Genomic DNA, 16,037 nt, shown 5'->3' on the forward strand with positions numbered 1-16,037 from the left:
GCTGTCAATTATTGAAAACAGAAATGGTGTAGACTAACTTGCATAAAACATAGGTAATACAAAGCATATGCACGCTAGCCTGTAAGAACTTCCTATGTTTATTACATTTCTTGAGGAATGAAGTTAAGCTGAACTAAAAAGCTGCAGGAGAAATTCAAAGGAAAATGGTGGGTGTTTTTCCTTTTATTTCTGCTTTGTTTTAGCATAGCCCTGCTAATCTGCAACCTGGGTTACACACCCACAGACAACCAGGAGTTGACTGTACAGTTCTGCATACCACATAGACAACTTCCCTCCAGTTTATACTCATTGAGAGCTATGGAAGTGCACGCTACTAATCTGATTGACTTTTCAGAGAAAAGAGAAGTCTCAGCCAGAGATACAGTATTCTTCAAAACTAAAATTCAGTGTATGCTCTTTGCTTTTGTTTACTGAAGTGATTTTGAATGTAAAGAAATCAGCGATCTAAATCAGTAATGATCATAAGCATTCTCTGGCTGTGTCCACTAACAGCAGGACAAGATGACATTTTGCAATGCATATGCCAGCAACAAATCAAAGAATTTGATATTACACACCATGACTTTCCTTGAGTGGCCTGAAAATAGCTCATGCTTATATTTAGAAAAGATACGATGAAGCTGTCCATTTAAATGGATAAAGTCTTTAACTAGCCAGTATCAGAAAACAAAACAAAACAAAAAGTGAATTTTAAAGATTGCTCATTATAAATAGCAAAGAGTTTTTGTGGTGGTTTTTGTTTATCTGAACTGTGTAATTACATAAGTATATGATGATCAAAGGAGTGCCACAGTAAATAAGTCAGAGTTTTAATAGTCTAAAGAGGAAATAAGTAACAACAAGCCATTTGAAGTAAAATAAATGTAGCTGACCATGTGTTTCATAATACTTAGGAAACAAAGCAATAATTGAGATTTTCACTACATAGTGATTTTACGTACCCAATGCATTTAAAAAACAATGTCATTAGACAGTGAGGTGACTGATGCAGTCCAGTGAGACTTACTCTTCACATCACAGTTTTTGTACTATGCACTGCGTTTAATGAGCATGAGATTTGAAAACAGAATTTGTCTGATACAATCGTCAACAAACTGCATTAGGTACAATAAAACTTCTCCAAATATTAGGTAAATTACTGTCTCTAGAGATTATTCAAAATTATCGCTGTCCTAATTCAGGAAAAGTCTACTTCACCTTTGTAAAAGAGCCATCTAGTTAAAGATGTTTTTTTCATCCTTTCATTTGTTAGCCAAGACAGGTTATTCTGTAATGTGGAATTAAAAATACCAAGTTTGAAAGGATACATTTGAGTTCCAACTATTATGCCCCCTATCCATGATACTGTTGCCATATTTTAAGTAAACCCACAAGGTCTGTGGTTGAAGAATGTAAACAATCACTTAGAAAATGAACAAAGCAAAACCCAATGACATGCTTCCAGTTCATTCTCTCTCCTATTTGCATGAAATGCTAAAATTTCAATTTCAAGAATTTGAAGGCAAACTCTGAAAACAAGCATGTTGGAGGGGAGAGAAGGCAAGCCAGAAATACGTTTGTTGAGGTTATCGTCACAAAGAAGAATGTTATCATGTATGTATTGCATTTTCTGCATGGTTTTAGTCTATCAGCTTGCCTAAGCTTTGCCAACGCATTTAAGCAGCATAGATTGAATTCTCATGCTACCATTAACTGCAGCTTTTCCTGACTCCTTTTATTTTCATTCTATAACCGTAAAGCTCAGGCATGTTAACATTCCTATGCAAACTGAAGAAATTGCTAAAAATAGTTTTGCAATACAATAATTTTGGAGGATCAGCTTCTTGAGGCAGTCTAAGAGCAGGGTACCTATTTATGATGACCACTTTAGGCAGCAGCTTGGAGGATACAACAAAGTTTTAACCCCTGTTTATGAGCTAGCTAAAATCCTGCTGCTGTCCCTCAGTGAAACCACCTCCCGTGGAACTGGCCCACCTCCAGCCTGTGACCCACTTCCATGCTGAGATTAAGTAGGACTTCATTTGTGCATACCCTGAGTGGTAATGGGTGAAACTGAGCAGGGAGCAGAAATGCCTAGACAATATTCATAGGCTACAGATAGATTATGCATTTGTCTTCTCAAAACAGAAGTAACAGAAGAAGCAGAGCCCCAGAGGTAAACACTTTTGTGAGCTGGTTGGTATTTCATGCCCTGTTGTCCCCTCAGAAGTGACTGAGATCTTCTGCTTTACTCTTGATTTTTTATTTTTTGGAAAATATATTCTGTCTCTGCCACTCCACTATGTCCCACCCCTTACAAGTTGATTTTATGCTTAATCAAGTTTGTATAGTCGTTACAATACATATTTAGTAGTAAAACATTTGTAGCTTTGCACTGATTATGGAGATATATATCAGTGTAAGTGCTTGCCCATTTCCATAAGCAATTCCTGTGTTACAGGCACACAAATCCTATTTTTGAAATTAAGGCACTCTGCAATTATGTGTTTCCTGAATTCTCTGTTAAGGCCCTTAAGCTTTGGAAATTTCTCCTATTTGATCCAAAACACTCAATGCAGATTATTATGGCACACCGCAGGGAACATTCGATCTCTCTGACTGCAGGACTGTTTGGACATGATGAAGACTGGAAATGTATATTTAGCTCCTGTGTAATAATTTATGGTAATGACTGAGCAATAGAAGCGATAGTGATGGGGCTCCTAAAATAACATATTTGGGTAATTGCAACTTTTAATCGTAAGACATCCAGCACAAAGGAGAAATGCTCCTTTTGTAAGATGATTATGTAAATGAAAATTAAATACACAATTAAATACAGTTCTATAGGATTTTGATTAACATATTCTGTCAAAGCTACAGCGAGATGGACATAAAAAAAAAAAAGAAAATAGAGTACCATTTGACATGTAATCCTTGTAACTTTGGCTATATTCTTGCAATCCCTACTCACGGAAAAAATTCCCTCTCTTTTGTGGAAATTGTCTCAATAAAGTCTGTAAGATCTTGATAATTTACGTAAGTGTTCATGTTCTTTACTTGACTAGTTCTCAGTAAGAGGATGGTACAGCAGGACTTGAACCGTAATTATGTCATAGTCTATGTGCAAAACTAATCTTTTGATTGGTTTCAAGAGGGAATGTGTATGTGTATATGTGGGCTTTTCTCAGGCTCTCTGACAGAGTGTGGTGTAGTTGGTTCCAAGTAGTGGCGGTTCCAGCCCCTGAGGAAGGCACAGGACATCACACCAGAGCATGACAAGTGAGTAGAGAAACAGGTGCAAGGAAGGTGAGGGACCTGTGCTAATAGGCATAGATAATGCTTTTGGGCTCATTTGTAAGTTCCTAAGTGTTGGTAAGGGTGTCTGCAGTAAGGTGGGGTGGAATGCTGCTGCCCCCGCCTCTTTGCATAGGGGCAGACTGGGAGTAGTACACATTACAGGTTGGTTCCCGCCCCAGGCAGCTGGCGTGGTAGTTTGGGTCACTAAACCCAGCAGCCTAGGGATTTAGCCCAGGTGGATTATTTGGTCACAGTCCATGCTGTTCGAATGTGCGAAGCTTGTTTTTCTTTCAGTGTTTGCTGTGAGTAGTTTCTGGTTTTCATAGGTAAAAAAGAGGTGTGTGTAAAGAGAATGAATGGGCAGATCAAATCCTTTTCAGCACAACCTTTGTGTGAGGAATTTCAAAAGGATGGAGATAGATGTGGAAGTCCCTCATGGTTTTACCACATCTCTCAGACAGTCTTGTATTTCAGCTTAGTTAGCATATATGCACACAAGGGACTGAAGTGATCGGCCCCCATCAGCATTCAGTCTCTTTCCAGTGTAAATCTCCAAAAAGACAGAACAGCGTTTGTGGAGACTCTTTTATATAGATGACCTTCTTCTAAGAGATGTGTTGTCACAAAAGCTGAGATTTATTGTGTCCTTTTGTATTGGAGAAAATTCAACACGGTATCTTTAGGAATAAAATTTCATATTATATTTGCTTATTAGCATACCAACTTAAAGGCAATGTTACAAAAAGAGTCCATTGCCCTCTTTGAACTAGGCGAACCACAAGTCTAACTGGTAAACAGTATCAGCAGGGATATCGTGATCCTTTGGCATCAGATAAATGCTGATATGTTAACAGTCATTGCAATATTTGACTGTGTAAACCCCCCGAAGGGGTTAATTTCCCGCTTTGACATTTTCCTTACACAAACATCGTCATCCCCTTTCATACAGGATAGGCTTGGTAAATGTGGGTGCTTTGGGTGGTATTGACATCTCAGCCATGCCATCTAAGGACAAGTGCTAAATAATTTATTAATTGAAAGTTCAGAAGAGGCTGTGTAAAGCAACAAAACAAGCTATGTTTTCTTAAGTTGTGTTTGTGATCCATTAAACACTGGCTTTGGTACCTGGGTATTGTCAGACCTAGCATACAGACCTGATACAAAGTTAGAAATCAAGCTGTCAGGGTAATTCCTAGTCACTGAGTATAACTATGAAATGTTATTGTTAGGTGTATTCTAATGGACTGCTTCTTTGCAAATATTCACAAAGTCTGTATGATAAGACACGGATAGAAAAGCCTTGGCCATATTGAACTTAGTTATAAAAGGCCTGTTGCTTTCAGTGAAGTCTGAATGCTGTGCATAAACCTTAATTTCCAAAGATGGCAGATTCACCTGTGCATGCCCAGCATGTCTAAGGATGGAGTTTTTAAGGCCTTGACCGTATTCTTAAGCATTTTGGTTCTCTTCTTCATGACAAGGTTTTCATATGATGCTTGCTGCAATGAAATCTGAACTCCCTTTGTAATTCGTGTTTATATAACCATGTTGCTTAATAGCCTCATTACGGACAAGTACCTCTTTGTATTAGGTTCTGTGAAAAAGCAGCCTCTGTCTAAAAGCTTACAATTAAAAGATAACAGAAGATGGGTACAGACGAGTGGGATTCCAAGGAAATTATGAGACAGTGTTTGTTGGTAAGCGTGATGGGAGAAGAGATCCCAGAATACTCCGTCTTTTTTTTTCCTTTTTTTATTTTTTTTTAAAGGGAGAGAGGGAGAGAGATGATGGAAAAGGAGAGTTTTCAAAGGATTGAAAAATAACAAGGGGATGGGTTCTCAGCAGAGAAGAGCAGCTTGGGAGAAGGTACGAAGGCTGTTTCCTGAAAATGTAATTGTCGGTGATAATTGTCAGTGATAGCCTGTCAACATGAGCAGATCAGAACCTCTCGATAAAGAAAGAAAGATGATAGGCCAAGAAGAGCAGAAAGAAGTGGCAGTGAAGCTGAATGAGGGACAGAAAATAACTGCTGATCCACAGCATTAGGTAGGGAGAGGTCATTAGAGGTCATGTTGAAAGTAAGGCTCAATGAAAACAGCTGGGGAAAGCCAAGGAGATTGACACCGGGTGCTGACTGCAGGCAGGGAGCTTAGAAAGGAGAGGTAGAATAAGATAGCAGTGTAGTTGGCAGAATAAGTGGGATACAGAAGCCTTTTTTTGTTTGCTTGTCTGTTTTTGTTTCCAAATTAAGGAAGAGGCTACATAGCCCCTGAGCTGTTATGGGGGGAGTCAGAGGACAGCAAGAAGCTGATGAAGCCAGCAAGAATGATTGAAGGACAGGTCTGGTTATTCAAAAGAGTGGTGGGAGGTGAGGATATCTGAAAGAAAGGCTGTAAGAATGACCAGATTTGGATGATTGTCCACAAATCAAAGCAAGTGGATGTACATTTGAGGTTCCAGGAGGAGAAGCACTCAGGCAAAGATGGAAAGGACAAGGAGGAAGGGGGGTCGCATTAGCTGGGGAGTGGGAGGGTGAAAGAAATGAAGAGCCAGAAATGAGGGTCACCTAGACAGGAGCAGGTTGCTGTAGTCTATTCGAGGTTCCCCTAACCAATGACTTTGTGCTAACCCATGGCAAAAGAAAGCAACGCCAAGGGTTTCCAACAACAGTGTTGTCTAGGCAGCAGTGGTGCCAGTGCCTGCATAGCCACTGTGGTCCCAGTGTGGCAGCAGTGGTCCCAGTGTCTTGTAGCCACTATTATATCCGAGTTCAGCAGGAGCCTGAAGAAAAGCAGAATAATATCCATCATTTTCCATTCATTCCTCTTTAACATTATAACAGGATTTTCTGTTCTACTTCCATGTTCTTTTTCTTTCTCTTTTTGTAATGTTACTCTACTAAGAAAAACTACATGTTCTTCATAAGTGACACTCTGTATTTAGAGTATGTTGGGCCAGCAATTTTGATAACTTTCAGACTGAATGATAGCTTTTCAGAACAGTGAAAGTGCAGCTCCTGTGCAATTTGAGAGCACTGCAGTGTTTTATTATCATTATCTCCCATAATGGTGGTATCTTGGTCTGGTGAAGTGACCATTAGGATGAAAGCCAGTAACTTCCAGGTTCTCATTGCAGCTTTGCTGCTAACATCATTGCATGGGTGACCTTGGATGATTTATACACGCCAACTTTCCAGTTATCCCCAGTTAATTTTAAGCAATCCAAGGACATTTTGGGCTCCTAATATAAGACACTAGGTGACCAATTTCCAAGGGAATGCAGCACTAATAAGTACAGATTATGTTAGTGTGCTAGGTGTGTAGGTGGTAAAACTGATGAAGAATGTTTTGTTTAGCACATTTTGCCAAGTCTTGGCCTCCTGCAGGAAATGTCAACGTCTTTTCAGATTTTTCCTTCTTGAGAAACTCAAACTATTATGTGAAAAAAGCTCTGTTTCCTAACCTCTTCTTAAAGATTAGGCCAAGCAGCATTTCAGGATACAAAAATAAGATAGCCAGATTATTGGTCAGCTTGAAAATGTGTTTTTTGTTGTTGTTGTTTTTTTGTTTGGTTGTTTTTTTTCTTCCCCAAGCATTTTTTTTGCATAATGTGCCAGTTGAGCAAAATGGCTAATAATATAACTTACTTGAAGGATGAGAGAATTAATTAGCTAACGTCTCTAGATTTCTGAAACTCATTACAAATCAGGATTTACATCATGGCCTTGTAATTGACAAGGCCATGATGAGAAGCCTGTAGCTACCCTAGGCAAGCAAATAGTTGTTAGAGCCTTTTCAGCTAAAGGTTGACGAGACAGTGTGGTGGTCAGCTTTCATTGCTGATGGTAGACTGCAGCCCAAAAGTTTGGAGACAACTGTGACAGATGATTTGGGATGTTCAGATAACCTCATCTTGCCAAGAGATATGTTCATTAAGTTGTCAAAGAACTGAAATGTATGCATTGCCCATCCATCTGGCATATAATTTAAATACAGCTGAATTCCTGACCTCAGATATGATATAAGCATTTCTGAGTAGACGTGACTGATAAATTTGCATAAACAGAGGCTCTTAGAATACATTTTAAAAGGAGAATAAAAAAAACACTTCTGAGATCTAGAGACTCATGACAACATTGATAGATGGTAACATACTCAAATAAAAAAAATTTACTGAGTACTAAATAATATTTTTAAATGTTTAACAGAATTTTTAGTACAATTAAGAAAGTCTCTCTGTAGCCTGAAGAAAGGTGTCAGCAGTTGAAGTGCCTGAAACCGAGATACCGAATTCATCACAATGAGTTTTCTGAGGGCTGAATAGATAATCTGCATGATTTTAAATATTAAAAGCCTTTGTCAGGGTAGATATACCTGCAAAAATGCAAGCTGGCAGTTACACATGATGAAGGCACAGTTGTCCGGGCAATTCCGTATCTGGGTTACCAAAAATATAAATAAAAACAAATATTGTTACCTGACTTCATTTTTTTTTTTAAATTTACTTTTGCCAGACAGCAATACCGTCATCAGTTAGGTGGATTTCAGCAACACCTAACATCTTAATATTTGAAACCCAGTCACACTGATACGATGCTAGACCCCAAACCTGCAAAACCCTATGTACTGACCCTATGGGAACAGTAGCGCTGTGGATGCTGGCTGTGTCCCCTGGGAGGCTGTGCAAGCAGCCTAGGCCCCCCCAGCTGTCTGTGGAGCTTCAGCAAACAGGCTGATGGTTTGACCGATAGGCTTGGAGAGAGGTTCTCTGAATGCTGCAGGCTTTCAAAGTACGCACTTAAAGCAGAACCTGAGGTTTGGTGCTGTCAATACTCCTTCAGTCTTTCTTCAGGTCTCTCTGCGAGAGCACTGCTGCAATCTCAAGGCTGAATCTAGCAGAAAGGGAAGAATCATCCCTCTCTATCTGTGCAGAAGGGCTGGTGCATGAATTTAAACTTCTACACAAGCAGATGGCAATATTTTCTTTTCCCCTCCCTTTTCTCGGCATGGAGCTCATCACTCTCTTCAAGTCACGAATCTGGAGATATGTTTATCAAGAGAGCTAATAGCAAACCCTCCCTCTGCTGTACAAGCAGTTTAAAGAGTGATGTATTTCTCACATGCTCATGAACATGCTGAAAGCCTGTTTTGCTCATGGGCACTTCTGAGTAGCCCCTCAGTGCTGCTCCTGCCAGTGAGGGTCTCGCAGGCACCCATGTCACAGCGTGGGAGGAAATGGCCCTGCCTTCTAGCAGATCATCAAAATCCACATGGATTTCAGTATTTCCACAGGGCAGAAACTTCTGCCAGCATTCAGATGAAGAAAATGCGGACCTGTAGATAGCAGAGGTATAGGCGTTAGGTATTTCTGTTCTGGCCATGGGCCTTTCACCACTTCCTCTGCACAAGTACCGCCCCACCCTCTGCCCATTTTTTCCTTTCTCCTCCTACAGTTTCTACACGCTTGGAACATTTTCTTCTTGGAGGGCAACAACAGCAGAACTCATTTGTCCCTGCTCAACAAAAATTAAGTGAATGTATATCCGTGTCTTGAGCTGTTTGATGCCCCTGTGCTTGCTTCCAGGCATCTTGTGGGAGGGCAGAGCTCATTCCCAGGGGACAACTTCATGGTTTTCCCTGCAAGGACTGCTTAAATCTATAAGCATTTACAGGATCTGGTCTTTATTCCATCTTTGTCGTTCAGTGTTAGGGAGGCTCAGGAGCAAGCTGAGGCACAACAGTGCTCCATGACCCTTGTTCCGTTCATTGCAGGTCCTTCAGCTCACAGTGACCACCCCACAGCACCTCCTGCACAAACAGCCAGGTGTTCTGGGGTCCCTCTGGTGGCTTCAGGCCATGCTGTGGTTAGGCCTGTTGCACTGCTGCTGCTGAAAGGGCGCGTTTAAAAAAGGTGGCATGTCAGCTTTTTGAAAGCCTCCTGCTGAGTGCCGTCTTGCATCCAAACAGTTCATGCCGTGGCTGTAAGCCACACGCAGCTCTCAAGGGGATTTCAGCCGTCTGAGGGGGTGAGCAAGTGCTTCTGTCCTCAGGAACTGAGGTGGGATGAGCACCCCAGCCAGTGGTTGACTAGTGAGGGTGCTCACAGCTTTGTTGTTGTTGCTCAGGCCTCTAAGCCAAGCAGCACACCGCGCAGCGGGAGCTCTTCCTGAGGGACTCAGGGTGCGTGGGCCCTGCGAGGTGGGCAAAGGGAGGAACTGCCACAGAAGAAGGAAATGGACAGTGGTTTCCAGCGTGCTGGAGAGGATATGCAGATGGCAGAAGTTTTACTGAAAGTAGGGAAGGTCCCTGGGAGCAGTGTGGATGCTCAGGGGAGAGAGAGCTGGTGTGGAGAGGCTGCAATAGGCATAGGGGTCTTGGGGAAAGGAGGCAGCGTGTTGGGCTGGATGGGAGGCTACTGCGGTACGAAAGGCTGCCGGAATGTAACCTTTCATTAGTAGGCATCCCTTAAATTAGGTTAGTTTAGACACAGCCAAGGTGTCTTCAGTTTAGAGAGGAATTTGAAAGTTACTTAAAAATAAGATAAATGCAGCCAGAAAGCTCTTAAGGATTATGGGGGTCAATGACAATTGGACCCAGCGATCCTGGCTCTTCCAGGCCAGCTAGCAATGCTGGTGCATACCCCACCAAGGGCAGGACAAGGTGGAAGGAGAATATGGGAGGCCGTAGTTGTAGGAGATGTGTGATTTAGTGCTTTCCCTGCAGCCTCTCTGTGAAATGCTTCTCCTTCACAGAACTCCCAGGGGAGGATGGGAACAGCATTGTCTTGCACCCTCATTGGGATGATTTCTCTCTTCCCTTTCCCCTATGTGACACAAGCAGGGAAATTAATATTCCAAACCATTGAGCCTGTTTGGTGAAGCTAGCACGTTGTTATTTAAGGTGACTGTGATTTTTTAATTGTATTTTTTTAATTGACTCCATCTAACTCAGCATTTGAAAAACCTTGAAGATCATATTATGTGCACAAGCACAATTAATTTTTTTGTTGCAATGACCCCAGTCATAAAATGTGTATATCCAAGGCCATTGTGGAATTAAGACTTAAGGTCATTTAAGCGACTCTGCGTGTGAATAAATAACATTCAGCCTCCTGATGCCCAAAAAGTATCCAGGCAAAGCCCACAGAACCGAGGCTTTCAGCACAACACTGCCCTCTGGAGCATTCTGAATCACTCTCATCACAAGCCAAACAAAGGACATAAAGGAAAAAAATAGAAAAAGGCCTTGGTCTCCAATGTAAAAATGAATAGCACAGTGCAATGAGTAATGAAAGCAGCTATACTGCAAAAGCAATGGAAATATAAAGACATTCATCCCCGTCACAAATACCAACAAACATTTTTCAACATTGAATGGAAGGCAGAAAGAAATTGAGAATTTAGAACAGACCTGGAGAGAATGGCACATAATAACAAAAATGCTTTTTAATTTTGCTCAGAGGTCTTGGCAGAATTCTAACAAAGAAAAATCAACAAGCTATTGGGAAGGAAAAAAATAATTTGCTCTCTCAAAAATCTATTTTAGATGCAGATCTTTTACTGCTAGGCATCCTTTCACATTTTGGTAGTGTTTGTGTCAATGCAAAGATGATATGTTACCTTGTGCTGTCAAGAGCTTACCAAAATAAACCTCATCAACAAGACATTAAATAATAATATCACCTTTTCCCGACGTTTTGATATTCTCTGTGATGTACTTATGCATATTTTTAAAAGAACATAAATTATTGATTCCCTCCTTCCATCAAACCTGTCTAACCAGTGAAGTGTGTATAGAATGCAGTCCTGTACTAAGCTCTGTTAAAGAACAATCTACAACGTGTAATTGAAAGCATGGGCTTGATAGAAGTGAATTTCTTGAATTTATTAAAGGCCTAATCTTGCAAATACAACCTATAACCAGCAACAGCTTATCGTTGCTGATCCTTCTGATAGCGGATATTATTGTCAGTAATACATGTGTGCAGAATTGGATTCAAGGATGTAAGAACCACATTCCAACACCAGCTTCCCAACACAGTATGTTTCAGCTAAACAGAATCATGGAAAAGCTGAGGTTGGAAAAGATCTGGAGATCATCTAGTCCAAACACCAGCTCAACGGAGGATCAGGTAGAACAGGTTGCTCATGGCCACATCCAGTCAGCTTCTGAGTTCTTGCAAGGCTGGAGAGTCCACAACCTGTTAGGGCAATTTGCTCCAGTGTTTGACCACCCTCACAACAAAGATTTTTCTTCTCTCATTTTTACAAGGTATTTTCTGTTTTCTGATTTGCGCCTGTTTCCTCTCATCCTGCCACTGAAGATGGGAGGACCCGTCTTCTTTACTTCCCCAACTGGGCATTTATTCATGCCAATAAGGACCCACCTTAAGCAGTCCCAGCTCAGCAGTCCCAGCTCTCAGCCTCTTCCCATATGTCAGGTGGACAAAGCCCTTAATTTTCTTTGTGGTCCTTTGCTGGACTCACTCCAGTGTGGCTTTGTCTCTGTTGTATGGAGTGGTCCGGCACTGGACCCAGCACTCCAGATGGATCTTGTTGGCACTGAGCAGAGGGTAGGGGTGCCAGCGCTTGACCTGATGACCAGATGCTGTTGGCTTTCTTTGTCAGAGGGACACATTGGTGGCCTGTGTTCAATTTGGGGTCCACCAGGACCCCAAGGGCCTTTCCTGCAAAGCTGCTTTACAGTCAGCCCCCAGCCTGTGCCGATGCATGGGGCTATTCCTCCCGAGAGGAGTTCGTAGTGCAATTAAACATCATCAGGATAGTAGCTGCCAATGAAAAGAGCTGAAATAATGACTTGGGAATAAATGACTTGTGTTGCTGTAGTTGAAAGAAAGGTTATTTGAATACCAATAGACTAAGGGGAATGGATTGCAACAAACAGAAATGGCAAGAAAAGGGAAACAGCCATCGCCTGGTGAGTGAACGTCTGATCATAGAAACAGAGCTCCTGGATGATTCACTCAGGGCTTGATCCAGTAGCTGTTTAAGCCAGAGAGATTTTCCCCAGGGTTTTGGGGCACACTGAATGAAACCCAAATGTATCATGAAGAAAGGAAGAAGTTGCATAACAATCTTTTTTTTTTCTTTTTTTTTTTTTTTCTATCCTGCTAATAACAAGCAGGCAGCACAGTGAGCTTCTACAAACAATGGGAAATTCTGAAGACACCTCATAAACTGAATTTAGAGTAATAAAATATAAAAATGTCAAGTACAGCTTTAGTTAGCCTCAGTGGTACCTCTGCAATGCAAATAATTAATTATGCACATGAATGTTTGCAGGACTGATACATATATGGGGAAGGATATTCAAAGTAAATGATAACACAAATTCTATTGTCCTCTCTCCGTTACTTAGGGAATAAAATCTAGTTTGGCACTACTGGATTTAAATACGTTCGAGTGTTTTATGGAGTTGACCACAGTGCAAAAAGTGAAGAGAAATGATTATACATTTTATCCTATGATGCTAGTTATGAAATATTGATGCTAACATTGCAGTATATAATAGAAAGTAACAGTTATCAGACTTCATCCTTAGTGCAAATGTTTAATAGCTTAATAACATGTTTAATTTCACTTCCGATCCAACCAGATACCATGGGGTCAGCTTGGCTGATTTGTGTATCTGTGCATGTAAATGTCTCTTAAAGACTGTTTTTCCCTTTAAAACTGACTTTTCCAAATACGTGAGTTTGTAAATATGAGGCAGAAGCTGGAATTCAAATAGGTTTTCCTCTTCACTGTAAAAACTTGGAATAAAAAGTTTGCAGAACACATGTCCTGGTTGGGTGTGAGGTAGGATTTGAATTTAGGATCATGGATTAGGGCTGCTTTTGGAAGATAATTTATGAAGCGGATTGGTCCATTCCTACCTTCCCTAAAGTAGAAATAGATCACAGAAATCTGAGATGTTTGTTTTTCATTTCAGTATTTTATTAGAAAATCTAAATTTCCTATACAGCATTCAAAAGTTTACTTATTTCACTCTTTCATAAATAATTAATCTTAAAACACCAGATGGGAGGATAAACTAATCTCTGTCCAAGGTGAAGAGCTCTTTGCCTCCCGTGCTCCCTGTGCAAAGCCCTGTATATTCAGTGTACAGATGCACTGTAGAAAGGATAAACTTCTTATTTCAGAGTGTCCTTAGAGAAAAATAAATAAATAAATGACAAAGTAGAAAACAGTGATCAGAAATCATCGCAGGACTTACTTTGTTTCTTTGCATTGATTCTACAAGTATTTCTGTATCATCCAGACACATTTTAGTGGATGACAGCTTTTTTACTTGAGATCTTTAGGATGATTTCTACTTTAAATAACTTCAGATATAAAATCTTTAAAGCATTCATTGCTAGGTTTGTATAGTCAAATTTGTCTTCAGTCAGGCTAAGTGATAGCATTGTTATCATCGTCTAATCTTTAAAGGAGCTGAAGGTCTTGTCCTCAAGGATATCAGTTTAACTCCAGCTCTGTGTATGTATTTAGCTAACTCAGAGGACATGATGTGGCTCATAGTGATTAATAACTATGGTCTTCAGAAGCTGGCATCTTCACTGAGGTCTACAGTATATCTAATTGAATTGGCCCCACTGAATTTAATCTTGAGATCCCCAATACACAAAAGAATTAAGTACAATTTTAAGTATAGTTATTAAATTATACTTTCATTTGACTAGGAAATATGGGCATGCAACACTTAAGTGACATGAGATGAAAGATTAATAATAAACTCATACAAAACAACTTACAACTTTTCTTTATAAATAGAATGGCAATGTTTAGAAAAGATAGAACAATTATTGAAATATTTACAAAATATAGGCTAAAAGCAAGTCCTTATTCGTTGTAAGTCCTCTGATATTAGTGAAATCAATATACAGTTGGGGATTCAGACTATCATCCAGGCGCACTGCCAGCAGAGTGAATGACTCTTTACCCTTGACTTCAATAATATGAAGTAGAGAACCAAAATGACTATTGAGATGCCTGTAATTCAGACACTGGAAAGCCTGACTATAAGGCAGCTATGTCATACATGTTGATTCAGTGGAGTGGCAGCATACCCTTAGAGGATATATCAGATTAACAAGAAGGGGGCGCCTACTCAGAGGGCAACCTAGAAGGTCTACGAACTAAACAAAGTAAATAAAAGCTCACTAGTAAGAACCTCACAGTGGGCACAGAAACCCTCTTCTGACCTTCAGCACCAGGAGGCTTTCCTGTCCAGTCAAGATCCAGAACACAAAATCCTCTCCTGAGGATTTTAAAACAGGACTCTGGGAATGATTAGAGACCTGATAATTCAATCCCTCCTCAGGCTGAAGGAATTCAAACCTTCAGTTGTTTCATGCCATGCTCCAAGACTGGACTACGACATAATCTGTTGAAATGGAATCATTGTTTGATCAGTGCTGTGAGACTGATGAAACCGAAAAGAAAGCAAACATGAGGGAACTTGATGTTATAGCCCAGTGAATATACCTCTTTGCTCAGAGGTATTGCCTTCCTGATAAACAAACTCCTGTATTGTTGCTGATGATCTTGGACCAGTGTCTGCAAAAAGCATTTATGCTTCTAAAGATTTACTCAAGATACAAACTGATTAGCCTGGTATCGATATCAGAGCAGATAAAGAAACAGTTGGAAAAAAAAATGATTAGTCCTAATAATAGGATTTGTGATAGGATTAAAGAGTGGTTAATGAATGATTAGTGCCAATCAAAAAAGTTTTAATTGACCTATAAATAGAGATTTCAATATTTCTGATTAAATTACAAATGTGATTGTTAAAAGCAATATTGAGGATATAACATACTTAAACTTCTGTGCATCATTTGACCTAGACCTGTACAACTTTCTGCTTAAGAAGCAGGATACAAAAATAACTGATTAAAGCTATTGAAAACTAGGTAAATGACAGAACTCAGCCTGAAACTGTAGCCTGGGAATCTGCATCAAATAGGATTTTTTTTATGGGGGCCTTCAAGGATTTGTTCTTGGCCTCAGATGATTTCATTTTTTTATCAGTGACCTGGAAGAAAAAAAAAATCATGACCGAGAAAGTTTACAGAAATTGAGGAGGCAGTGAATAATGAAGCTGACAGATCACTGATACAATTCAGATTGTGCTTTTGACCAGGCACAAACAAACAGTATACATCTTTCTTCAGCTGAAGCTGTTCTTGGAGAACAAGAACAGCATGCTAGCCAACAGTCATTGCAAGGATGACTTGATGTGCTGGTAGATATCAGCCAGGTGTAGGCTTCTGGTGCACAGGTGTGGCTGAAGGAGCCAAATGAAATCCTTTAGTACACAAATAAAACTGTGTGAACAGTAGTAAAGGGGCTGTGTCATTCCACATTGGGTACTGATGTGACTGCCACCGGACAACTGTGACCAGTTTCTGTCCTGGTGAATGCTGAAAAGCCAATCAAGATTTAGCGAAGCCCACAGCAGCACTTAAAAGAAAGTCATGAAAAGACTATTTAGCTTGAAAGACTGAAAGAACTGTTTTATTTGGGGCTACTGTTTAATCCCATCTGGGAAAGAAAAATTCATTTTGCTGAAAGATCAGCCTGATACAGGCCAGCAGAAAGGCTGATGAAACAGTGACTCTACCACAAGTCCTTGGTGGCTTGGTGGCATGTGTACAGGGAGGGTTAGGACTGTGGTGCCGCAGTGCTGGGCCCTGTTGGAGTGAGTGGTTCTGCA

General features: G+C 40.4%; 1 protein-coding gene across 5 annotated transcripts in view; it reads left to right on the plus strand.

Moving 5' to 3' along the window:
• GPR85 (G protein-coupled receptor 85) overlaps nt 1–16,037 on the plus strand; it is a 49,646-nt gene that overhangs the window by 13,538 nt on the left and 20,071 nt on the right. The window lies entirely within an intron of this gene.

This window comes from Anser anser (genome assembly GCF_964211835.1).
Source record: "Anser anser genome assembly, chromosome: 1".
Taxonomy (NCBI): Eukaryota; Metazoa; Chordata; class Aves; order Anseriformes; family Anatidae; genus Anser; species Anser anser.